This window comes from Gorilla gorilla, chromosome 9 (assembly GCF_029281585.2).
Source record: "Gorilla gorilla gorilla isolate KB3781 chromosome 9, NHGRI_mGorGor1-v2.1_pri, whole genome shotgun sequence".
In the NCBI taxonomy this organism is placed as follows: domain Eukaryota; kingdom Metazoa; phylum Chordata; class Mammalia; order Primates; family Hominidae; genus Gorilla; species Gorilla gorilla.
This window is the reverse complement of record NC_073233.2, coordinates 30,094,649-30,117,781: the sequence shown is the minus strand read 5'-3', so window position 1 is coordinate 30,117,781 and position 23,133 is coordinate 30,094,649. Positions and strand designations below refer to the sequence as shown.

Sequence of the window (23,133 nt, the reverse complement as noted above, 5' to 3'; positions counted from 1 at the left end):
AATAGATGCAGAAAAGGCATCTGAAACAATTCAACATCCTTTCATGATAAAATTCCTCAACAAACTAGGCATAGAAGGAACACACCTCAAATTAATACCAACCGAATGGGACAAATCCACAGCCAATATCATATTGAATGGAGAAAATATAAAAATATTTTCCTAAGAACTGGAGCAAGACAAAGATGCCCATTCTTACCACTCCTATTCAACATAGTACTAAAAGTCCCAGCCAGAGCAATCAGGCAAGAGAAAGAAATGAAAGACATCCAAATTGGAAAACAAGAAGTCAAATTATCTCTATTTGCTGATGATATAATCTTATATCTTGAAAAATCCAAAGACTCTTCTAGAAGACTCCTAGGGCTTAATAAATAAATTTAGTAAAGTTTCAGGATACATATATCAGTAGGATTTCTATACATCAATAAAAATCAAGCTGAAAACCAAATCAAGAAGCCAATCTCATTTACAGTAGCCACACACACACAAAATAAAATACCTAGGAATTTATATAACCAATGAGGTAAAAGATCTCTGCAAGAAAATCTACAAAACAGTGATGAAAGAAATTGTAGACAACACAAATGGAAAAATATTCCATGCTCATGGATCAGAAGAATCAATATTGTTAAAATGACCATACTGACCAAAGCAATCTATACATTCAATGCAATTTCTATCAAAATATCAACATTATTTTTCACAGACTGAGAAAAAACAATCCTAAAAAAATTTAAGGAGGACTAAAAGAACACAAATATTGAAAACAATCCTAAGTGAAAAGAATAAAACTGGAGATATTGCATTATATAACTTCAAATTACACTAGAAGGGTATAGTAACCAAAACAGCATGGTACTGCTATAAAAATAGACACATAAATCGATGGAACAGAATAGCAAATCTAGAAATAAAGTCACACACCTACAGCCAACTAATCTTTGAAAAAATTGACAAAAACATACACTGGGGAAAGGACACTCTATTTAGTAAATACTTCTGAGAAGAGTGGATTGCCATATGCAGAAGGATGAAAATGGACCCCGATCTGTTACAATATACAGATATTAACTCAAGATGGATTAAAGACTTAAATGTAAGACCTCAAACTGTAAAAACCCTAGAAGAAAACCTCGGAAAAACTCCCCTGGACATTGACTTAGGCAAAAATTTATATCTAAGACCTGGAAAAATAAATGCAACAATACCAAAAATAGATAGATGAGATTTAATTAAACTAAAAACCTTCTGCAAAGCCAATAAATGGAGTAAACAGACAACCGGAATGGGAGAAAATATTTGCCAACCATGCATCCAACAAAGAATTAATATCCAGACTCTGTAAATAACTCAAACAACTTAATGAGGAAAAATAAAACAACTCTTTTAAAAAGTGGGCAAAGAACGTGAACATTTTTCAAAAGAAGACATGCAAGCAACTGACAAACAAGTAAAAATGCTGAACATTACTAATCATCTAAAAATACAAATTAAAATATAATGAGATACCATCTTATGCCAGTTAGAATGTGCAAAAAGGCAAAAAAAAAAACAACAGATGTTGGTGAGGATGTGGAGAAAAGGTAGCATACACTGTTGGTAGGAATGTAAATTAATAAATCTCTATGGAAAATAGTATAGAGATTTCTGGAAGAACTAGAAGTAAAACTACCATTCAATCCAGCTATGCCACTTCTGAGTAATACCCAAAAGAAAAGAAATCATTATACCAAAAAGATATTTGCAATACTATGTTTATCATAGCACTATTCTCAATAGCAAAGATTTGGAATCAACCTAAGTGTCCCTCAATGGATGATTAGATAAAAAGTCATATATATTGCATTAGTCCATTTTCATACTGCTATGAAGAAATACCTGAGACTAGGTAATTTATAAAGAAATACAGATTTAAGGGATTCACCATTCCACATGGCTGGGGAGTTCTCACAGTCATGATGGAAGGTAAAGGAAAAGCAAAGGCACATCTTACATGGCAACAGGCAAGACAGCATGTGCAGAGAAACTGCCTTTTATAAAACCAGCAGATCTCATGGAAACTTATTCACTATCATCAGAAGAGCATGAGAAAACCTGCCCCCATGATTCAATTACCTCCCACTGGGTCTCCCCCACTACACGTGGGGATTAGGGGATTATGGGAGCTACTATTCAAGATGAGATTTGGGTGGGAACCCAGCAAAACCGTATCATACACACACACACACACACGCACACACACACACTCACACACACACACACACACACAATGGAATACTACTTAGCCATAAAGAGTGAATAAAATGACTTCCTTTGCAGCAACCCTTGGATGAAACTGGAGGCCATTATCTTAAGTGAAACAACTCAGAAAGTCAAATATCAATGTTCTCACTTATCACGGGAGCTAAATAAGTACACATGGATGGAGAGTGTGGAATGATAGGTACAGGAGACTTGGAAGGGCTAGAGAGTGGGAGGGATAAAGAATGAGAAAATACTTAACGGGTACAATGTATATTATAAGGTGACAGCTACACTAAAAGCCCAGATTTCACCACTATTCCATATATTCATGTAACAAAACTGCACTTGTACCCCTTAAATCTATAAAAATTGTTAAAAAGAAATTGCCCATACAAATTCTATTTTAAGATTTAAGAATATTGCTTCAGTTGTACATTTTTTTTTTAGTGTAAGAAAATCAGAAGTTTTCTGGAGAAAAAGTAGATCTGCCTAGAAAAATACATATGTACAAAATCCTTGAAATTGCAAAAAAAAAGTCAAAGGATTCATGCCGCCCTTTGCCCTCTGACATTCCTCCCAGAGACACAGGTTAGGAACCTTTTCATCCTACCTTAGTGCACCATGCACCATCTCTAAGCAACAAGTGTCTGTTTAATGCCTGCTGTTGATTGGAGGAAATACATAAAGTAAGTAACTGTCCCAGAGGGAAGAAAAGTTTCTGTCATAATGGTGACATGATTAATTAATCAAAAAACAATCTAAAAATATATGTCCTACAAGAAAGTATTTCACAAACCATTTTGAAAAAATTTACAGTACTTTCATTTTATTTTATTTTATTATTATTATACTTTAAGTTTTAGGGTACATGTGCACAATGTGCATGTTAGTTACATATGTATACATGTGCCATGCTGGTGCACTGCACCCACTAACTCGTCATTTAGCATTAGGTATATCTCCTAATGCAATCCCTCCTCCCTCCCCCCGACAGTACTAAGTTATTAATGCATAGTTGGGGATTTTTATCTTCCTCTTGTGGTAATCAATAAAATAAGAAGATGAAAAATACATAAGAATACAGAATCTCTGAATAATACCCTCACCAAACTTGGAACTAACCACATAAAAAAAAGGAATATGAGACTTCTTCAAGATGAAAAAAAAAGTCTGCTTTGGAGAGGGCACAAGAAATAACATGAAAATGCATACTATAGACTAGAATTTCTACAATTAAAGAGATTGAAATACCAAAAGTAGTCAAGGATATGGAGCAGCTAGATCTAACATATGTTGCTGGTCAGAGTAAAAAATGGTGCAACTACTTCCAAAACCATGTGGCCTGTGGTCCTTAATGTTAAACGATACCTATATTACCACCCAGCAATTCACATAAGATACATATTATGTATATTCTCCCAGGGTAAATTGAAAACAAATATCTACAAAAATATTGTACAAGAATATTCTTAGCAACTTTATTTTATAAAAGGCAAAGAGTGAAAATAATCCAACTGTCATGAACAAATAAAATGATAAAATAATTTAAGGTTTTGTCATACAATGCAATACCACTCTGCAACAAAAAGTAGTAAATTATTGATTGAAAAACATGCATGAATCTGAGATATTTTATTAAGTGAAGGAAGCTAGACACAATCATATATACTGTATGATTCTATTCCTATAAATGAAAAGAACAGGCAGATTTAAACTATAAAGACTGGAATTTTTAAAAGCGCTTACTTTTAAGTTTGTTTTGCCGGAAAGGGAGCACAGGACTAATTTCTGGGGTGATGTAAATATTCTGTGTTAATATACCTTGTCAAAACTCCTTCAGCTGTACAACTAAAATTTGTATTTTTTGTTGTTGTTGTTACATTTTCAAGCATATATTCTTTATTATTATTATTATACTTTAAGTTCTCAAATACCTGTGCAGAACGTGCAGGTTTGTTACATAAGTATACATGTGCCATGATGGTTTGCACACCCATCAATCCGTTATCTACATTATGTATTTTTCCTAATGCTATCCCTCCCCTTGCCCCCTAACCCCCGCCAGGCCCCGGTGTGTGATGCTCCCCTCCCTGTGCCCATAAGTTCTCATTGTTCAATTCCCACTTATGAGTGAGAACGTGCGGTGTTTGGTTTTCTGTTCCTGTGTTAGTTTGCTGAGAATGATAGTTTACAACTTTATCCATGTTCCTGCAAAGGACATGAACTCATTGCTTCTTATGACTGCATAGTATTGTGTCGTGTATACATGCCACATTTTCTTTATCCAGTCTAGTACTGATGGGCATTTTGGTTGGTTCCAAATCTTTGCTATTGTGAATAATGCTGCAATAAGTATACGTTTGTGTGTCTTTCTAGTAGAATGATTTACAGTCCTTTGGGTATATACTGAATAATAGGATTGCTAGATCAAATGACTTTTCTAGTTCTAGATCCTTGAGGAATCACCACACTGTCTTCCAGAATTATGGAACTAATTTACACTCCCACCAACAGTGTAAAAGCGTTCCTATTTCTCCACATCCTCTCCAGCATCTGTTGTTTCCTGACATTTTAATGATCGCCATTCTAACTGACGTGAGATGGTATCTCATTGTAGATTTGATTTGCATTTCTCTAATGACCAGTGATGATGAGCTTTTTTTTTCATATGTTTGTTGGCCGCATAAATATCTTCTTTTGAGACGTGTCTGTTTCATCCTTCACCCACTTTTTGATGAAGTTGTTTGTTTTTTTCTTGTAAATTTGTTTAAGTTCCTTGTAGATTCTGGATATTAGCCCTTTGTCAGATGGATAGATTGGAAAATTTTTCTCCCATTCTGTAGGGTGCCTGTTCACTCTGATGATGGTTTCTTTTGCTGTGCTGAAGCTCTTAGTTTAATTAGATCCCATTTGTCAATTTTGGGTTTTGTTGCAATTGCTTTTGGTGTTTTAAGTCATGAAGTCTTTGCCCATGCCTATGTCCTGAATGGTAATGCCTAGGTTTTCTTCTAGGGTTTTTATGGTTTTAGGTCTTTGTTTAAATCTTTAATCTATCTTGAGTTAATTTTTGTATAAGCTGTAAGGGAGGGGTCAAGTTTCAGTTTTCTGCATATGGCTATCCAGTTTTCCCAACACCATTTATTAAATAGGGAATCCTTACCCCATTGCTGGTTTTTGTCAGGTTTGTCAAAGATCAGGTAGTTCTAGATGTGTGGTGTTATTTCTGAGGCCTCTGTTCTATTCCATTGGTCTATATATCTTTTTTGGTACCAGTACCACGCTGTTTTGGTTACAGTAGCATTGTAGTATAGTTTGAGGTCAGGTAGCATGATGCCTCCATCTTCCTTTTTGCTTAGGATTGTCTTAGCTATATGGGCTCTTTTTTGGATCTGTATAAAACTTAAAGTAGCTTTTACTAATTCTGTGAAGAAAGTCAATGGTAGCTTGATGGGAATAGCATTGAATATATGAATTACTTTGGGTAGTATGGCCATTTTCATGATATTGATTCTTCCTATCCATCAGCATGGAATATTTTTCCATTTGTTTGTGTCCTCTCTTATTTCCTTGAGCAGTGGTTTGTAGTTCTCCTTGAAGAGGTCCTTCACATCCCTTGTAAGTTGTATTCCTAGGTATTTTATCTTCTTTGTAGCAATTGTGAGTGGGAGTTCACTCATGATTTGGATCTCTATTTGTCTGTTATTGGTGTACAGGAATGCTTGTGATTTTTGCACATTGATTTTGTATCCTGAGACTTTGCTGAACCTGCTTAACAGCTTAAGAAGTTTTTGGGTTGAGATGATGGGGTTTTCTAAATATAAAATCATGTCATCTGCAAAAAGAGATAATTTTACTTCCTCTCTTCCTATTCCTCTTGCTTGATTGCCCTGGCCAGAACTTCCAATACTATGTTGAATAGGAGTGGTGAGAGAGGGCATCCTTGCCTTGTGCCAGTTTTCAAATGGAATGCTTCCAGCTTTTGTCCATTCAGTCTGATATTGGCTGTGGGTTTGTCATAAATATCTCTTATTATTTTGTGAAATGTTCCACCAATACCTAGTTTATTGAGTGTTTTCAGCATGAAAGGGTGTTGAATTTTATCAAAGGCCTTTTCTGCATCTATTGAGATAATCATGTGTTTTTTGTCATTGATTCTCTTTGTGATAGATTACGTTTATTGATTTGCGTATGGCAAACCAGCCTTGCATCCCAGGGATGAAGCCGACTTGATCATGGTGGTTAAGCTTTTTGATGTGCTGCTGGATTTGTTTTGCCAGTATTTTATTAAGGATTTTTGTACCAATGTTCATAAGGGACATTGGCCTGAAATTTTTTTTTTGGTTGTGTCTCTGCCAGGTTTTGGTATCAGGATGATGCTGGCCTCATAAAATGAGTTAGGGATGAGTCCCTCTTTTTCTACTGTTTAGAATAGTTTTAGAAAGAATGGTACCAGCCCCTCTTTGTACCTCTAGCAGAATTTGGCTGTGAATCCTTCTCGTCCTGGACTTTTTTTAGTTGGTAGGGTATTAATTACTGCCTCAATTTCAGAACTTGTTATTGGTCTATTCAGGGATTTGATTTCTTCTTGGTTTAGTCTTGGGAGGATATATGTATACAGGAATTTATTCATTTCTTCCAGATTCCTTGGTTTATTTGCATAGAGGTATTTACAGTATTCTCTGATGGTAGTTTGTGTTTCTGTGGGATCAGTTGTGATCTCCCCTTTATCTTTTTTTATTGTGTCTATTTGATTCTTCTCTCTTTTCTTCTTTATTAGTCTGGCTAGTGGTCTATTTTGTTAATCTTTTCAAAAAAAAAAACATCTCCTGGATTCATTGATTTTTTGAAGTGATTTTCATCTCTATCTCCTTCAGTTCTTCTCTGATCTTGGTTGTTTCTTGTCTTCTGCTAGCTTTTGAATTTGTTTGCTCTTGCTTCTCTAGTTCTTTTAATTGTCATGTTAGGGTGTCTATTTTAGACCTTTCCTGCTCTCGCTTGTGGGCATTTAATGCTATAAATTTCCCTCTAAACAGTGTTATAGCTGTGTCCCAGTGATACTGGTACACTGTGTATTTGTTCTCATTGGTTGCAAGGAACTTACTTATTTAGGCCTTCATTTTGTTATTTACCCAGTAGTCATTCAGGAGCAAGTTGTTCAGTTTCCATGTAGTCGTGTGTTTTTTAATGAGTTTCTTAATCCTGAGTTCTAATTTGATTGCACTGTGGTCTGAGAGACTGTTTGCTATGATTTCCATTATTTTACATTTGCTGAGGAGTATTTTACTTCCAAGTATAGAGCCGATTTTAGAATAACTGCTATGTGGTGCTGAGAAGAATGCATATTCTGTTCATTTCGGGTGGAGAGTTCTGTAGATGTCTATTAGACCCACTTGTTCCAGTGCTGAATTCAAGTCCTGAATATCCTTGTTAATTTTCTGTCTAGTTGATCTGTCTAATATTGACAGTGGGGTGTTAAAGTCTCCCACTATTATTGTGTGGGAGTCTGTCTTTTTGCAGGTCTCTAAGAACTTGCTTTACGAATCTGGTTGCTCCTGTATTGGGTGCATATATATTTAGGATAGTTAGCTCTTCCTGTTGCATTGATCCTTTACCATTATGTAATGCCCTTCTTTGTCTTTTTTGTGCTTTGTTGATTTAAAGTCTGTTTTATCAGAGTCTAGGATTGCAACCACTGCTTTTTTGTGCTTTCCATTTGCTTGGTAAGTCTTCCTCCATCCCTTAGTTTTGAGCTTATGTGTGTCTTTGCACATGAGATGGGTCTCCTGAATACAGCACACTGATGGGTCTTGATTCTTTATCCAATTTGCCAGTCTGTGTCTTTTAATTGGGTCATTTAGCTCATTTATATTTAAGGTTAATATTGTTTGTTAAGTGTGAATTTGGTCCTGTCATTATGATGCTAGCTGATTATTTTGCCCATTAGTTGATGCAGTTTCTTCAGTGTTGACAGTCTTTACATTTTGGTTTGTTTTTGCACTGGCTGGTACCAGTTTTCCTTTCCATATTTAGTCCTTCCTTCGGGAGCTCTTGTAAAGCAGGCCTGGTGGTGACAAAATCCCTCAGCATTTGCTTGTCTGGAAAAAAAATTGTATTTCTCCTTTGCCTATGAAGCTCAGTTTGGCTGGATATGCAATTCTTGGTTGAAAATTATTTTCATTAAGAATGTTGAATATTGCCCCCTCCCCCCACTCTCTTCTGGCTTGTAGGGTTTCCCTGCAGAGATATCCACTGTTAGTCTGATGGGCTTCCCTTTGTGGATAACCCAACCTTTCTCTGTGGCCGCCCTTAACATTTTTTCCTTCATTTCACTCTTGGTGAATCTGATGATTATGTGTCTCGGGGTAGCTATTTTCAAGGAGTATCTTTGTGGTGTTCTTTCTAATTCCTGAATTTGGATGATGGCCTGTATTGCTAGGTTGGGGAAATTCTCCTGGATAACACCCTGAAGTGTGTTTTCCAACTTGGTCATTCTCCCTGCCACTTTCACATACACCAATCAAACATAGGTTTGGTGTTTTCATATAGTCCCATATTTCTTGGAGGCTTTTTTCATTCCCTTTCATTCTTTTTTCTCTCATCTTGTCTTCACACTTTATTTCATTAAGTTGATCTTCAGTCTCTGATATCCTTTCTTCTGGTTGATCGATTCGGCTATTGATACTTGTGTATGCTTCACCAAGTTCCCATGCTGTATTTCTCAGCTCCATCAGGTCATTTATATTCTTCTCTAAACTGGTTAATCTAGTTAGCAATTCGTCTAACCTTTTATCAAGATTCTTAGCTTCCTTGCATTGGGATAGAACATGCCCCTTTAGCTTGGAGGAGTGCGTTATTAGCCACCTTCTGAAGCCTACTTCTGTCAATTTGTCAAACTCATTCTCCGTCCAGTTTTGTTCCCTTGCTGGCAAGGAGTTGTGATCCTTTGGAGGAGAAAAGGCATTCTGGTTTTTGAATTTTCAGCCTTTTTGGGCTCGTTTTTCTTCGTCTTCATGAATTTATCTACCTTTGGTCTTTGCCATTGGTGACCTTCGGATGGAATTTTTGGGCGGTCCTACTTTTTGTTGATGTTGATGTTATTCCTTTCTATTTGTTAGTTTTCCTTCTAACAGTCAGGACCCCCTTCTGCAGGTCTGCTAGAGTTTGCTGGGGGTCCATTCCAGACCTTGTTTGCCTAGGTATCACCAGCGGAGGCTGCAGAACAGCAAAGATTGCTGCCTGCTCCTTCCTCTGGAAGCTTCATTCCAGAGGGGCACCCGCCAGATGCCAGTCGGAGCTTTCCTGTATGAGGTGTCTGTCGACCCCTGCTGGGAGGTGTCTTCCAGTCAGGAGGCACGGGGGTCAGGGTCCCACTTGAGGAGACAGCCTGTCCCTTAGTAGAGCTCAAGCACAGTGCTGGGAGATCCACTGCTCTCTTCAGAGTCAGCAGGCAGGAATGTTTAAGTCTGCTGAAGCTGCACACACAGGTGCCCCTTCCCCCAGGTGCTCTGTCCCATGAGATGGGAGTTTTACCTATAAGCCCCTGACTGGGGCTGCTGCCTTTTCTTTCAGAGATGCCCTGCCCAGAGAGGAGGAATCTAGCGAGGCAGTCTGGCTACAGCAGCTTTGGGTCGCTGTGGTGGGCTCTGCCCAGCCAGAACTTCCCTTCAGCTTTGTTTATACTGTGAGAGGAAAACTGCTTACTCAAGCCTCAGTAATGGCAGACTCCCCTCCCTACTATCAAGCTCGGGCATCCCAGGTGGACTTCAGACTGCTGTGCTGGCAGCGAGAATTTCAACCAAGAGGATGTTAGCTTGCTGGGCTCCGTGGGGGTGGGATCTGCTGAGCAAGACCACTTGGCTCCCTGGCTTCCACCCCCTTTCCAGGGGAGTGAATGGTTCTGTCTCGCTGATGTTCCAGGCACCACTGTGGTACAAAGAGAAAAAAAAAAAAATCCTGCAGCTAGCTTGATGTCTGCCCAAACAGCTGCCCAGTTTTGTGCTTGAAACCCAGGGTCTTTGTGGTATAGGCACCCAAGGGTATCTCCTGGTCTGTGGGTGGCGAAGACCATGGGAAAAGCCTAGTATCTGGGCTGGATAGCACGGTCCTTCACGGCACGGTCCCTCATGGCAGGGTCCCTTATGGCTTCCCTTGGGTAGGGGAGGGAGTTCCCCAACCCCTTGTGCTTCCCCACTCTGCTTCTGCTTGCCTTCTGTGGGCTGTACCCACTGTCTAACCAGTCCCAGTGAGATGAACCAGGTACCTCAGTTGGAAATATAGAAATCACCTGCCTTCTGCATTGGTCTTGCTGGGTGCTGCAGACCGGAGCCGTTCCTATTTGGCCATCTTGCCCGGGAAAAAACGTATATTTTTTTATATATAAATAATACCTTAAAAAGTCCCATCTGGAGTCATTAAGAGAGTATCAGTACTCTGGAAGAGTTTCTAACTGTAAATTGTCTCTGTTGCTCCTTTTTTAGTTTGGCTTATAGGAAACATAAAAACTTATGCATTCTCTCACCATTTAGCCTCTTCCAGACATTGAAACAGGTCATTTCAGAGGTCTGGAGACATTAAAAACAAACAAACAACAAGGTTACACATATCCCAGAACCTATCTGTCATCTCTGGCTCCTTATACCCTAAAATCAAACACCTGTATTGGGAGGGCTATGTGACTGAGACAGCTCCAGTCTAAGGGCAATGCTTGGTGACAATTTCCTTCTTGATATTTTGATTGTATTTCAGTTCTTTGTTCTCTGTTATCTGCGGAGTTCATGTTCAATACAATTAGCGCTGGAGAGAAACGTGTTGCTTTTGGTAGGAAAACAAAACAAAACAAAACAAAACAAAAAACCTTTGTCCCTGCACACAGGAAGCAGTCCTGAGATTTCCTCCAAAAGGCCTTTGCTGCTGTAGTGTGTTAGAGTCCTAATCATAGAAACTCTAACCGAGGAAGGAAATTCAGAGTTCACTGAGTGCCTTTGACCCCTGGTGGTTCGCAGTTAAGACCCACCTTACCCGGACACCGCCCCTGGGCTCAGGTCACTCAGGATCCTGGACTCACCTGGTGCTGAGGACCAGCGCGGGCAGGAGAGGCTGCAGGTAGGGCACTGGGCTGAATTTCATGCTGCTGCCCGCCGGGCCCTCGTTTCCTCGCTGCCTCTCTCCAGCTTCCTCTAGGTTCTGTCATTCTCGGTGTCTACCTGTCTCCGGCCAGCGCTCAGACCTCTCCGAAGGCGGACAGACTGAGGCCGACTAAGGGACTGAAGCCTCGCCAAGAAAGGAGCTGGGCACAGGGAATCAGCTCCGGGAGTGGTGTGTTGGCGGCCAGGGAAGGCCCTGCGGGGCTTGTTCCGCGCCGCAGCTCCAGAGCCAGAGACCGGGTTGTCACTCGCGCTGGAGGCGGGGAGGGCGGGGGTGTTCGGCGATCGCCCCGCCCCCGTGCGCTGAGGTCACAGGGCTACACATTCACCTCAGCTTGATCCTTAGTCCCGCTTCTCCCGAGGATTCGGAGGGGCGGGACGGCCAGCACAGGAACTCGTTTACTTGGCAGGAAGTGAGACTGAATTCACCAGGAAAAACTCTCGAATGTTTTGAGTCGCAGGCAGATGTCCTGTCGCAGGCGGATGTCTGTCACCTGATTACATAGCGTTTGAAAAAAAAAAAGTTTTAGAAATGGCATTTGAAATCTTAATTTGATTAGGGAGTCAAGGTGATCCGCCTGAGGCAGACACTAAAGGGAGTGATGAAAGTCGATAGCAGGAGTGAACAGCACCCAGAAATGTACTCTTGCACTTTTGAGGCTATAATGGCACTTGCCAACTCCATAACGCGGGTCCCTTTCCTCAAGTGAGACTCAGCACGGGAAAAGAATTGAATGAAAATGCATCAGTAATTGACTCAGAATGGCCGGGATTGGATGATAGGAGTTATTATGTTTTGTATATTTTCTATTTAGATTTCCTAGAAGAATGAGGCATTTGGTGGTCTTTATTTTGAAAAATAAAATTTGAAAAAATAAATCTCATTAAAAAATTCAAATTGTTATTTTTGAAGCAAATATACCTAATCTCCTTTTTGAAGCTTTATTATAAAAAGAAGCAGTTTTTGTCCTGGTGTGGTGGCTTATGTTAACCCAAGATATACCACAACAAACCATTTTTTTTTCAGATTTGTTCACATAAAGTCTGTCCATAGTGTGCCATTGCATTGGATACTCATAAATCACTCTGAAATTATTGGGCCTGTTGTTCATTTCCTGAAAGTAGAAAAATACCATCTAATTTAGAAGGTCAGGAAGCACATCTTGAAAAATGATCTGAAGTGATACTTCGGAAATTTTTGTAATTTTAGCGGATTGAAGAATTATACCCTCGACTCTGGTACAGCTTTGTCTCTTAGCAGAAGTCTTCTTTTCTTGGGGCATTATAAGGCCATAACCTTTCATCATCCATGACAGTCTCACTGTCTTATCACGGGGATATGCAAATCCATAATTGACTTTATGGCTTCAAAGAGTTAGTACAAAAGCTTTAAAGATCCAACTGTTAAGCAGATACTTAGCACTGCAGCATTTGTACTTTACTTAATCAAACATTGCTGAGCAACAGCTCTTTGCAAAACTTAAACCCTATCCTGGATAAATGACATCAGGAGAATCCATGCAATCACACTAAGAGTCCAGGCTCCATAATCTAATAGGATTGGGAATCACAGAGGCTAATTGCATCAAGAAGACTTTCCTTGTAAATAACTTACCCTGTGGAATGTTATTTTTTCTTGGGTAAACTCTGAATATGTATAATGAGTTTGACCTTAGTTTTTATACACCTATTCTCTTTACCTCTTCTCTTACAATGAACTTTATTCATTCTCCTAATAAACACTTATTAAAAACCTATGTACCATGGGTTTTAAACAGAAGTTACACTTTACTTGGAATTTAATTCACTGTGGTACTTGCTAAATTCTACTGGATTGGAGATTCTCCAGATGATTTTTTTCTCATTAATTTTCAAGGGCTGATTATATTCTTTCACCAGGAGCACTAACTTCTATATTCTTTTTATATTTAAGATCTTTTTAATGACTACATAAAGAAGAGAAAGAAACTCATTAAAGTTTTCTAACTTTTCCAAAGTCACAAAGCAAAAAGACAATAGAGTCTGACTTTAAGGCAGATCAACCCAATTTTTCTTTAAATTTTTTTCTTTAAAAATTTAAGAATGTTGAGTGTGTGTGTGTGTGTGTGTGTGTGTGTGTGTGTGGTTTAGCCTGAGGTCAATAGTGTATTAATACACATTATTCCACAATACACAATTAATATATAATAATTCACAATAGTATATCCTCAGTAGCAGTAAATTGTCCCTTTCTGCTAAGACTACAAACTTCAAAAATTATCTAGATAGACAGAAAGATAGATACAAATATAAAATATTTAGACAAAATACATAAATAAAAACATCTAAACAGATTAAATAGAGACCTAAATTCATTACTCATTTTTCCAAAGTTCTTACTTATATCAATGTATATCAACTGTTAAATGCCAAGTGTTAGAGCTATAATACCTGCTACTAACAATCAAGCTACACACTAAATGTGATATCTAAGCTTACGCTGTTCTGATTTTAAATGTTTGCAATAAAATATGGTGATATAAAATTTCATAAGTTTCCCCCGCATTAAAACTGCCTATTTTTACATTTTATGGTGGAACTATCTTGTTTGTTTTGTTTTATTTTGCTTTTTTAATTCACTAACTTTGAAAAATCAACAGTGTGAGAATAGCACTAAAAAAGATGTGAATACTCACTATATCAATTTTGTATTGATAAATTTTTGGGTGTCTGTGACATTTCCTCAAAGGTCCAGGCCAACAAATGTAAGAGAGAGCTAGAAGACTCATGAAACCTGATCACTCAAACACGCCTCTGCACATACCATTGAAATCAAAGCTGAAGTCTCCAGGAAAATCCCCACCAAAGTTGGCTTCACACAAAGATAATTATCGTCAACTACTTGACTCTCAAATAGTTTTAGCAGAGTAAGAAAGAGGTAAGTTAGTGTAATGTGTGTGTGCATATGTGCATATACATACATATGTACATGTTTATGCATTTATAATGTGTGTATATATGTATATGTATATTATGGTCGCTTAATATATATTTATTATTTTTCTCTTGTTTGCTTAGGGTACATTGTCCTACTTTCAAAATAAACACTGGTTTTCTCTTGAAAAAATATAATTCTTATTTTTATCAGTCCTTATGTTTTAAACGGGATTAAAAACACTGCTAACTCTTAGTGGCACACTTATGTCTCAAATCTGACCAATTGGCATATTCTGTCTCAGGTTACAAAGATACTGTCAGGCACAGACTTTCATGAATATTGAAAGAGCTATTTTATGTGTAAGTTCATAGTTTTGTTATAAAAGCTTACCACATAAAATATCTCATCAATCTGTGAAGACTTTCTAGACCACACTTGAAATTTCATTTTACTCTATTTTTTTCTGCCTTCTGTGAAATTTGAAAGTGATGGCATCTGTCTAGTTCATTTCCTTTTTTTCCTGATTCTTTGTAACTTCTGACATTACTACTATGAACTACTTGTGTCCAATTGAATGAGTTTCCAAAGTTTAATTGCCATAGTGAATCTTGTCCTGAAGTTTAGTTTTTGTTCTTATGATCTTTAGTCTGAAACTATTACTGAGATTTCTTATATTTCCATACATTGCCTCATTGGAATTATCAAAGGCACAGTCCCATTTACTGTACTGTAGCCTGTCAAGTAATTTGAAAATCCATGTAACATTTATGTTAGTATTTAAATCAGGCCTTTATTTTTTATTTGATTATCTGTCTTACATTCACACCTACTGTACTATTTCTGTGCTGTCTAAGGAAATCAGGCTGCCCATAAACAACTACCTGGAATTATGCTGAGGCCTTAGCCATTCGGTGAAAAAATCAAACAATTCAAATAGGGAATGTACCTATTTGGAAAAAAAAAAGAAAAACTGACTGAAAATGCTTTTGACTAAAATTGCATACAAATGCATTTGACAATAAAACTTGGCTTTTATAACACTCTGACACTCTCAGAGCGTGCAGGACATAAAGGCAAGTATTATTAGGCTTTATGGAAAATGAGGCACAGGAAGTTAAAGTAATATCCCCAAAGTCACCCTGAATGATGATCAGTGAGCTAGGATTGTGATATAGAACAAGGAATCCAATTTACTGGTCTACCTGCTATAACCCTCTGCAAGCACTGTTTTTATCGAGTGCTTCTATATGTTATTCTTGTAATAGGTGTTGTGGAGAATGCAGGAATTAAGAAGATGCCTCTCAGCAATGTACTGGCTACCTCAAATATTTTGATTTTTCTCCTTTTTACTTATTTGAACATAAGCTATTTTTAAAAAGCTGTAAATGGATTTAAATAATTAGGCTCTAGATTCCTCCTCATCCTATTTCTATTTGATAAATGCTATACCTCTTTTATAACTGCTTTTAAAACAATATTTTGTGATATAGATATTTCTGTTTTGAAAAGATGACAAAAGCTTTAGACGGGTAACATGGACTAGAACTAGGTTCAGGGTCACAGACTAAACGATCTCAGATAATTTAAACACATCAATATTATGGGTGGCAAGGAGCTGGTTACTTTTTGCTCTTTGGCCCGTTCCTGATATCTGCCTTAGATTTCAATAGAATCAAGAAGATTTAGGCAGTACAAAGTACTGAAAAATTTACTCCTCCAGAAAAGTATGTATTATTGGGATGAATTGATTTGACGATTTTAATTTTATAATCTTCTCATAGCTTGAGTTGTGTGCTAAAAAAGTACAAATGCTCTGCATGACTGAAAATAATCTGTGTTAAAGAGAGGGATAGGAGAGTGAATCAGCACATGTTGAGTAGGTCCTGCTCTGTGCTAGGCAGTGTGTCAAATTCTCTACATTTCTTAAATATCCTAACGGTGACTTAACCTTTCTAACATTTGTGAAATTGCTGAGAAACTGCAACAATTCAAATTTTAGACTGCTGGTAGAGCTGTAACTTGACTACAGAGAAGAAGTAATTTAGGGTGATCGAGTGAACAAAGTATCAGTTATTAGTTGTGTAGCCTTGGGCTGGGTAGTTTCATGGTCTGTAAAATAAGGACGATAACAGTACTTAGTCCATTAGGTTTCTGTGAGGATTAAATGAGATAATAATTGCAAATCTCTAAGTACACTTTTAGGCACAAAGTACATACACAATAAGAAACTTTGTTGTTGTTGTTTTTGCGACAGGGTCTTACTCTGTCATCGAGGCTGGAGAGCTGTCATCAACCTCCTGGGCTTAAGTGATCCTGCCACCTCAGCCTCCTGAGTAGCTGGGATTACAAGTGTGTGGCAACATTCCCAGCTAATTTTTTATTTTTTAGTAGAGACAGGGTCTTACTATGTTGCCTAGTCTGGTGTCTAACTTCTGGATGCAAGTGATCCCGCCACCTTGGTCCCCCAAGATGCTGGGATTACAGATCTGAGCCCCAAGCCCAGACCACAATAATAAACTGTACTGAAGATGATGATTGGATAACAGTAAGTGGGGATAGTGATGTTCATATCTACCCCTAAATTTCCTCTATCTCACACTACCACATTGGACTTGGGCTTGGCTCTATCACTCACTAGTGAGAAGAAGAAAAGCAGCATCCGACAGCCAGGACTTGTCCTGGCACTCAAGCTAGGCCAGAGACTACCATTGAACATAAAAACACAGAAACAATGTCAAAACCAAAAAAATAAAAATATAGGAACTGATCTTCACTGTTTCTTTACAAATTACAGCTTGAAATTTACATCATATATCTTGACCTTAGAATTAGAATTATAAAGACATCAAATCACAGAATTATCTTTGCTGACAGCATCAATTCATAGAAAAGCCTTAAACTACAGTTCAAATTCTGTATCCAGACATTTTATTGTACATTTTTAGTGAGATGCCCCATATTTCCTCAAGGTATGAGCTCTCCCTCATTGAACTAACCAATACATCCTATTTTATTAAAGTAAAAGCATGGTTCTGGTAGTCTTCAGCTGGTTGACATTGATAGATATGGAGTTTCAAAAGTATTTATCTGAGTTATTTCTACTTTTGACCAGACCAGACCATTAATTCCATAATAATGCACACATATGAGATCCCTTATATCTGTTTGAGGAGCCACTCTGTCCATGGATGGAGGTAAATTTATTCTGAATTGTGCTCTCATTTTTTTTGAGATTCTTAAGCACTGGGTTTATTATACTCATATTGTTAAAGAATAAGGTCACCTGGGAATTTTTGGTTATTGAATCACATTGGTACTCTTTTTGGAAAAAGTATTTTCTGGCCCTTTGACGCCTGTTTCTACTGTCTACTTGTCCAATATCTTGAGTTTTGCTTATCTATAAGAGAAAATATCTATAAGGTATATGAATGAAAAGTCTATTTCTAAGATTTATCTGAGGCATAAGGAATTCAGATCTCTCTAGACCAGTGTCCTTTGAATATCCTTTTACCTCAGGTCTCATTTCAAAGTTTTATAAGGATATCTTCTTAGGTCTTGTGTTTTTCTACCTTTAGTGGAAGGAATTTTAAGATGACTTATGTGCCCTATTGATATGCCCAAGATTATTTTATGTTACATAGGAAATGGGATTTTGAAAATGTAATTAAGGTTACTATTAAGTTTACTTTACTCTAGAGAAGTTACCTGGTGAGCCTGACTTAGTCACCTTAGTGACTAAGTCATCTGAAAGCAGAGAGTTTCTCTGCCTGGTAGAAGAAATAGAAACCAGAAAGATAAGTCTGAGAAAGAGCTGATGTGCAGTTACTGGTTCTGCAGATGGAGGTACTCATGTGTCAAAAAATGCAAGTGACCTCTAGGAACTGACAGTAGCTTCTAGTTGACATCCAGGAAGGAGGGGGGAAGAAAAGAAATATACTTACAAGCACAGAGAAGTGAATTCAAGTAACAACCTGAATGAGCCCAGAAACCAATCCTCTCCCAAAGCCTCTAGATAAAAGTCTCACACAGTTGACATTTCAGTTTCAGCCTTATGAGAACCTCAGCAGAGAATCTATGTAAGCCTGCCTGGACTTCTGACCTACAGAACTAAGCTGCTTACTTAATTTCCTAATGACTCAAAAAATTGAATTTTTGTAATTTATTACTTCACCAGTCTTCCTGTACTCCAGCCATGTAAATGATTCTTTGTTGCGTTCTTCCAGGCCACCAATACAAATGATTTGACAACCTTTCTGGATTCATTGTATCAAATTTTCCAGCATTTTATCTCTCTATATTGTATCATACCTTCTTTACAAGGACCAATTGGTATTTAAGGGTTTTCAACATGTGTCACCTCACTCCTTGCACTAAATGAATATTAAATTTGATAAAAGTCTTAATAAATAATTATTTCAATACTGTCACATACAAAACACCATTCTAGGTATCAATATGACTTAGGTCTGGTCCTTGCCCACAGATATCTCATGATTTAATGGAGGATGCAGACATATCTATTGGACAAATCTCAATAAAATTAATACTGCAATTTATTTTATCTAAACCAGCATTTATTGATCATCTAATATATTTCAAATAGTAAGCTTTAGTCTAATTATAATTAACATGCTATATGATTAAAAAATTGGTAGGTTTTCTTTAATATAGTCGTTGAAGAATAGAAAGATTTTGGTATATAAAAATTAACTGTGATTTTTTTTAATAAGCACCACTCACATTCATAGTGTGTGACTATATATATACACATACATACATACATATATATACATACATACATATATATACATACATATATATTCGTACATACATATATATACACACATACATATATATACACACACACACACACACACACGCATACATACATATAGTGTGTGTAGGGGGAGGATGTGAGTGTATCCAAGTCCAGAAGATAACAGTATAGTCATAAATAAGAGAAGAAGCATGGAAAAGAAAATAAAGGTAAGTTGAATCATTCATCATTCCATTAATTCATTGATGAAAAAGTTATTCCACATATTCTAAGCATCAAGCACTCGACATTCAGTGGTGGCCTGAGCTGTGATCTTAAAAAATGTAATATAATAGAGGCAACTACTCAGCTGTGCACTCCTCACTTACTAGACGCCTGCTTCCTTGAAAATATACACTTCCCATGACTGTCTTCTGTGATTTTTGGCTAATGTTTTGCCATTTGACCCTTAATACACTTTATCTACCTTCCCTACTATGCTCTGTGCTCCAGGTGTCTGACCTATAAAGGGAATATCATCAGTCTTCCTTGACAACTAGCTTCTGGTAGAGTTTAGCCAATTAGGCATCTGCATGAATACACAGGGATAAAGCGAAAGTAAGACAGAGACATTTATTCTCCTGATCCTTTCCCTGAAGTCTCTTTTATGTCCCACTATTAAAGTAGTTCTCCCTCTGAATTCTGGTAGTTGCTTTCAATCCATATTCCTACCCTGGGATTACTGCCCTTAGTCTATGATTACTTCTGTAGCATCCTAAATCTTTGAAAATAACATTTTTAAAAAAAAACTTAAGAAAATAACCCAGCTTGGATTTGTCATCAGTTTCATTATAAGACCCAGGCTGCTACTAATTTGGAATGTGTATGTTTTTCAATTAGTTTTTAAATTTTGTCATTCATTTCTATACCAACATTCTTGACTGTTGTATTTTTTTTAACATTCTTTAGAGTTGATGCTTGTTTCTACTAACCTCCCTTCAGATTATGTGTGATGGGTGAGTGTACCTAGCTTAAATGTACATGATTAAGAATGACATTCATAGCCAGGTACATTGGCTCACGCCTGTAATCCCAGCACTTTGGGAGGATGAGGCAGGTGGATCACAAGGTCAGGAGTTTGAGACCAGCTTTACCAACATGGTGAAAACCCATCTCTACTAAAAAATACAAAAATTAGCCGGGCATGCTGGCATATGCCTGTAATCTCAGCTACTCAGGAGGCTGCGGCAGGAGAATCGCTTGACCCGGGAGGTGGAGATTGCAGTGAGCTGAGATCATGCCATCGCACTCCAGCCTGGGCAACAGAGTGAGACTCTGTCTCAAAAAAAAAAAAAAAAAAGACATCCATTACACCTTAGGTGGATATTTGAATGGTATTCCCATTAATCTATAGTGCTTCAGCCTCTAGATGTTCCAAATCTAACTGACTCACAACAGTGCCTTCAAGGCAATTTTTCTGAAACATGAATAATTAAATAATTACAAAGTATTCAAATCTAAGAGTTTCCACTCCTAGCTTTTTTCAAGGGACAGTTTTATGTTATTCTTTTAAATATCCTTATGTAATTTTGAGACCAAGAAATGCTTATCTTACTATTACCATATATTGCAGAAGTTTACCTGTAATCATAACTAAAAAAGAATACAAATATATGCAAATTATGGCAGATATTATAGTAGTAATATCTGATTTACTTCTCTGATGCCTTGCCCAGACTGTGACTATTTGCATAGAGAGACAGTGTCTTTTAGTCCCATATTTCAAACTCCTAGCAGAAAGTGTGGCCTAAGATAGACTTGTTGTCATCAAATAAACATGTGCTAGATAAATGAACGACTATATCCCATCTAGGAGCATATAAATTTTAAAAGAGTAACAAAAATGGGTTTCTTTGAATTTATTCCTATTCAGTATAGGCTGTGTTCAACAAATAATATGAATGGTTAAGTGTTTGTAATAGGTAAAAACAAGATTTCATGGCCTTCCAGATTTAAAGTTCAATGATTTTAGAGTGTAATTATAGTTTAAAAAGTGGAGAAACAGAACACATTAAGGCCTCATTTTGTGGTTTAATTCTTCCCTGTATAGTTAACCTAGAGTGGTTTATAATTATTGTGACAATGCATATGGGATATCAAATAGAATAAGACATTGTGGTGTCTTTTTTATCTTCATTGTGTTTTATTTTTAAAATACAAGTCAGCACAGGCTCTGTTGGGTATGTCAGTAATAAATAGAGTGACAAAAGCCAAAATATAATAATACTGTGTTCTTTTGTTCCAATATTTATTCTGAAGATTAAAGAATAATGTTTCTTTTTCTATTCAAAAATATTAGCAAATAATAAATGGCAGTATCCCCGCTATTTAAAATATAGCAAAGAGCAAGACAAGGTTTCTCCTCTTGAAAATATAATGAGCGATTGAAACAATATTTACGTTTAAAAAATGTAGTTGCTATAGCTTCCAGTATGGATAAAAGATAAGAATAAAATAAAAAATTAAAAAGTTATAGGTCTACAGAATGAAGCCAGATGGGAATTATATATACAGAATTACATATACTTGTATATGTAATATTAAAGTAATCAACTAAGTGTTTTCAAAAGCCAAAGCTGGTCTTAAACTCCTGAGCTCAAGCAATCTGCTCACCTCAGCCTCCTGAGTAGCTGGGACTACAGGTGTGTGCCACCACTCCCAACTAAAGCCATTTTCTAATGTAATCCTCACAACCCCTAAATGGAGATATTTTTAATTCTCATTTTACATATAGGGACTTTGAGACTCAGAGAAGCCAAGTGACTGTTTTACAGGTGCACAGCAACAGAGAGGTAGTATTTGCATTAAATGACAGCTCTTTTTGAGACCAAAAGCCAGGGAAATTTCAGGGATCTTCCAAACTCTACAATTCTGCTTTTCATGATCTTCCAACCCATTTTTCATCATGTGCAACAATAACTCTGAACACTGTAGACCCAGGATTTCAGGTCTGTCACAAAATGGAGCACTAATTATCACAGAAAGTGGAGTTATAAAAGGAAAGAGACGAAAAGCTTTTCAGAGGCCACAGATATAGGCAACCTGGAGTCAGCCAGGACATCATCTGAAAACGAAGAAAGATGGCTTGTATATCAGCTCAGCACTGAAGCATGGCAGTTGGGGTTATCGGACATAAATCAGAGGAAAAGGGTCCAAACACCTCAAAGGGAGGGATTCAGTTTCAAGTTTTCATACTTGATTTCAGAAAAAAATTAGGCAGATATTTTGAATCTATTCCAGAAAGCATGCTCATAAATTAGTTGTTTTCTTTTTAAATTTTATGTAAATATAGAGTAGGAAATAAAACAGATGGCTAAATATTGTAGTAGTTTTATAAATTTTATCAACACTGTTTTTCATTTACATACCACTTGATAAATTGAAAAACACATTTTTAGCACACTTGAAGTATGCCACCTGTATTATTTTGCTAGGACTGTCATAACAAAATGACTTAAAGAACAGAAACATACCTACTAACAGTTATGGAGTCTGGAAAGTGTTGGCAGAGTTGGTTTTTCTCCTTGGCTTAGAGCTGGCTGTATTAGTCTATTCTCACACTGCTATAAAGAACTACCCAAGACTGGGTAATTTATGAAGAAAAGAGGTGTAATTGCCTCACAGTTCCATAGGCTTACCAGGAACCATAAATGGGAGGCCTCAGAAAACTTACAATCATTGTGGAAGGTGAAGTGAAAGCATACACCTTCTTCACGTGGTGGTAGAAGAGAGAAAGAGAGAGAGAGAGAGAGAAATGTGAGGTGCCACACACTTTTAAATTATCAGATCTCATGAGAACTCGCTCACCATCATGAGAATAGCAAAGGGGAAATCCAGCCCCATGATCCAATCACCTCCCACCAAGCCCCTCCCCCAACATTCAGAATTACAATTCAACATGAGATTTGGACAGGGACACAAATCCAACCCATATCATTCTGCTGCTGGCCCCTCCCAATTCTCATGACCTTTTCATACTGCAAAATACAATTATCACTTCTCTATAGTTC

At 37.3% G+C, this 23,133-nt stretch overlaps 2 long non-coding RNA genes across 2 annotated transcripts in view; one reads left to right on the top strand and one right to left on the bottom strand.

Moving 5' to 3' along the window:
* The window catches only part of LOC129525366 (uncharacterized), a 313,689-nt gene extending 301,913 nt beyond the window's left edge, over positions 1-11,776 (bottom strand). Inside the window, exon 1 of the long non-coding RNA XR_008669639.2 lies at positions 11,312-11,776. This is a non-coding gene — a long non-coding RNA (uncharacterized lncRNA). The remainder of the gene's footprint in view (positions 1-11,311) is intronic.
* LOC129525365 (uncharacterized) overlaps positions 1-14,182 on the top strand; it is a 77,888-nt gene extending 63,706 nt beyond the window's left edge. Inside the window, exon 3 of the long non-coding RNA XR_008669638.1 lies at positions 14,119-14,182. This is a non-coding gene — a long non-coding RNA (uncharacterized lncRNA). The remainder of the gene's footprint in view (positions 1-14,118) is intronic.
* The last annotated feature ends 8,951 nt before the right edge of the window (positions 14,183-23,133 follow it).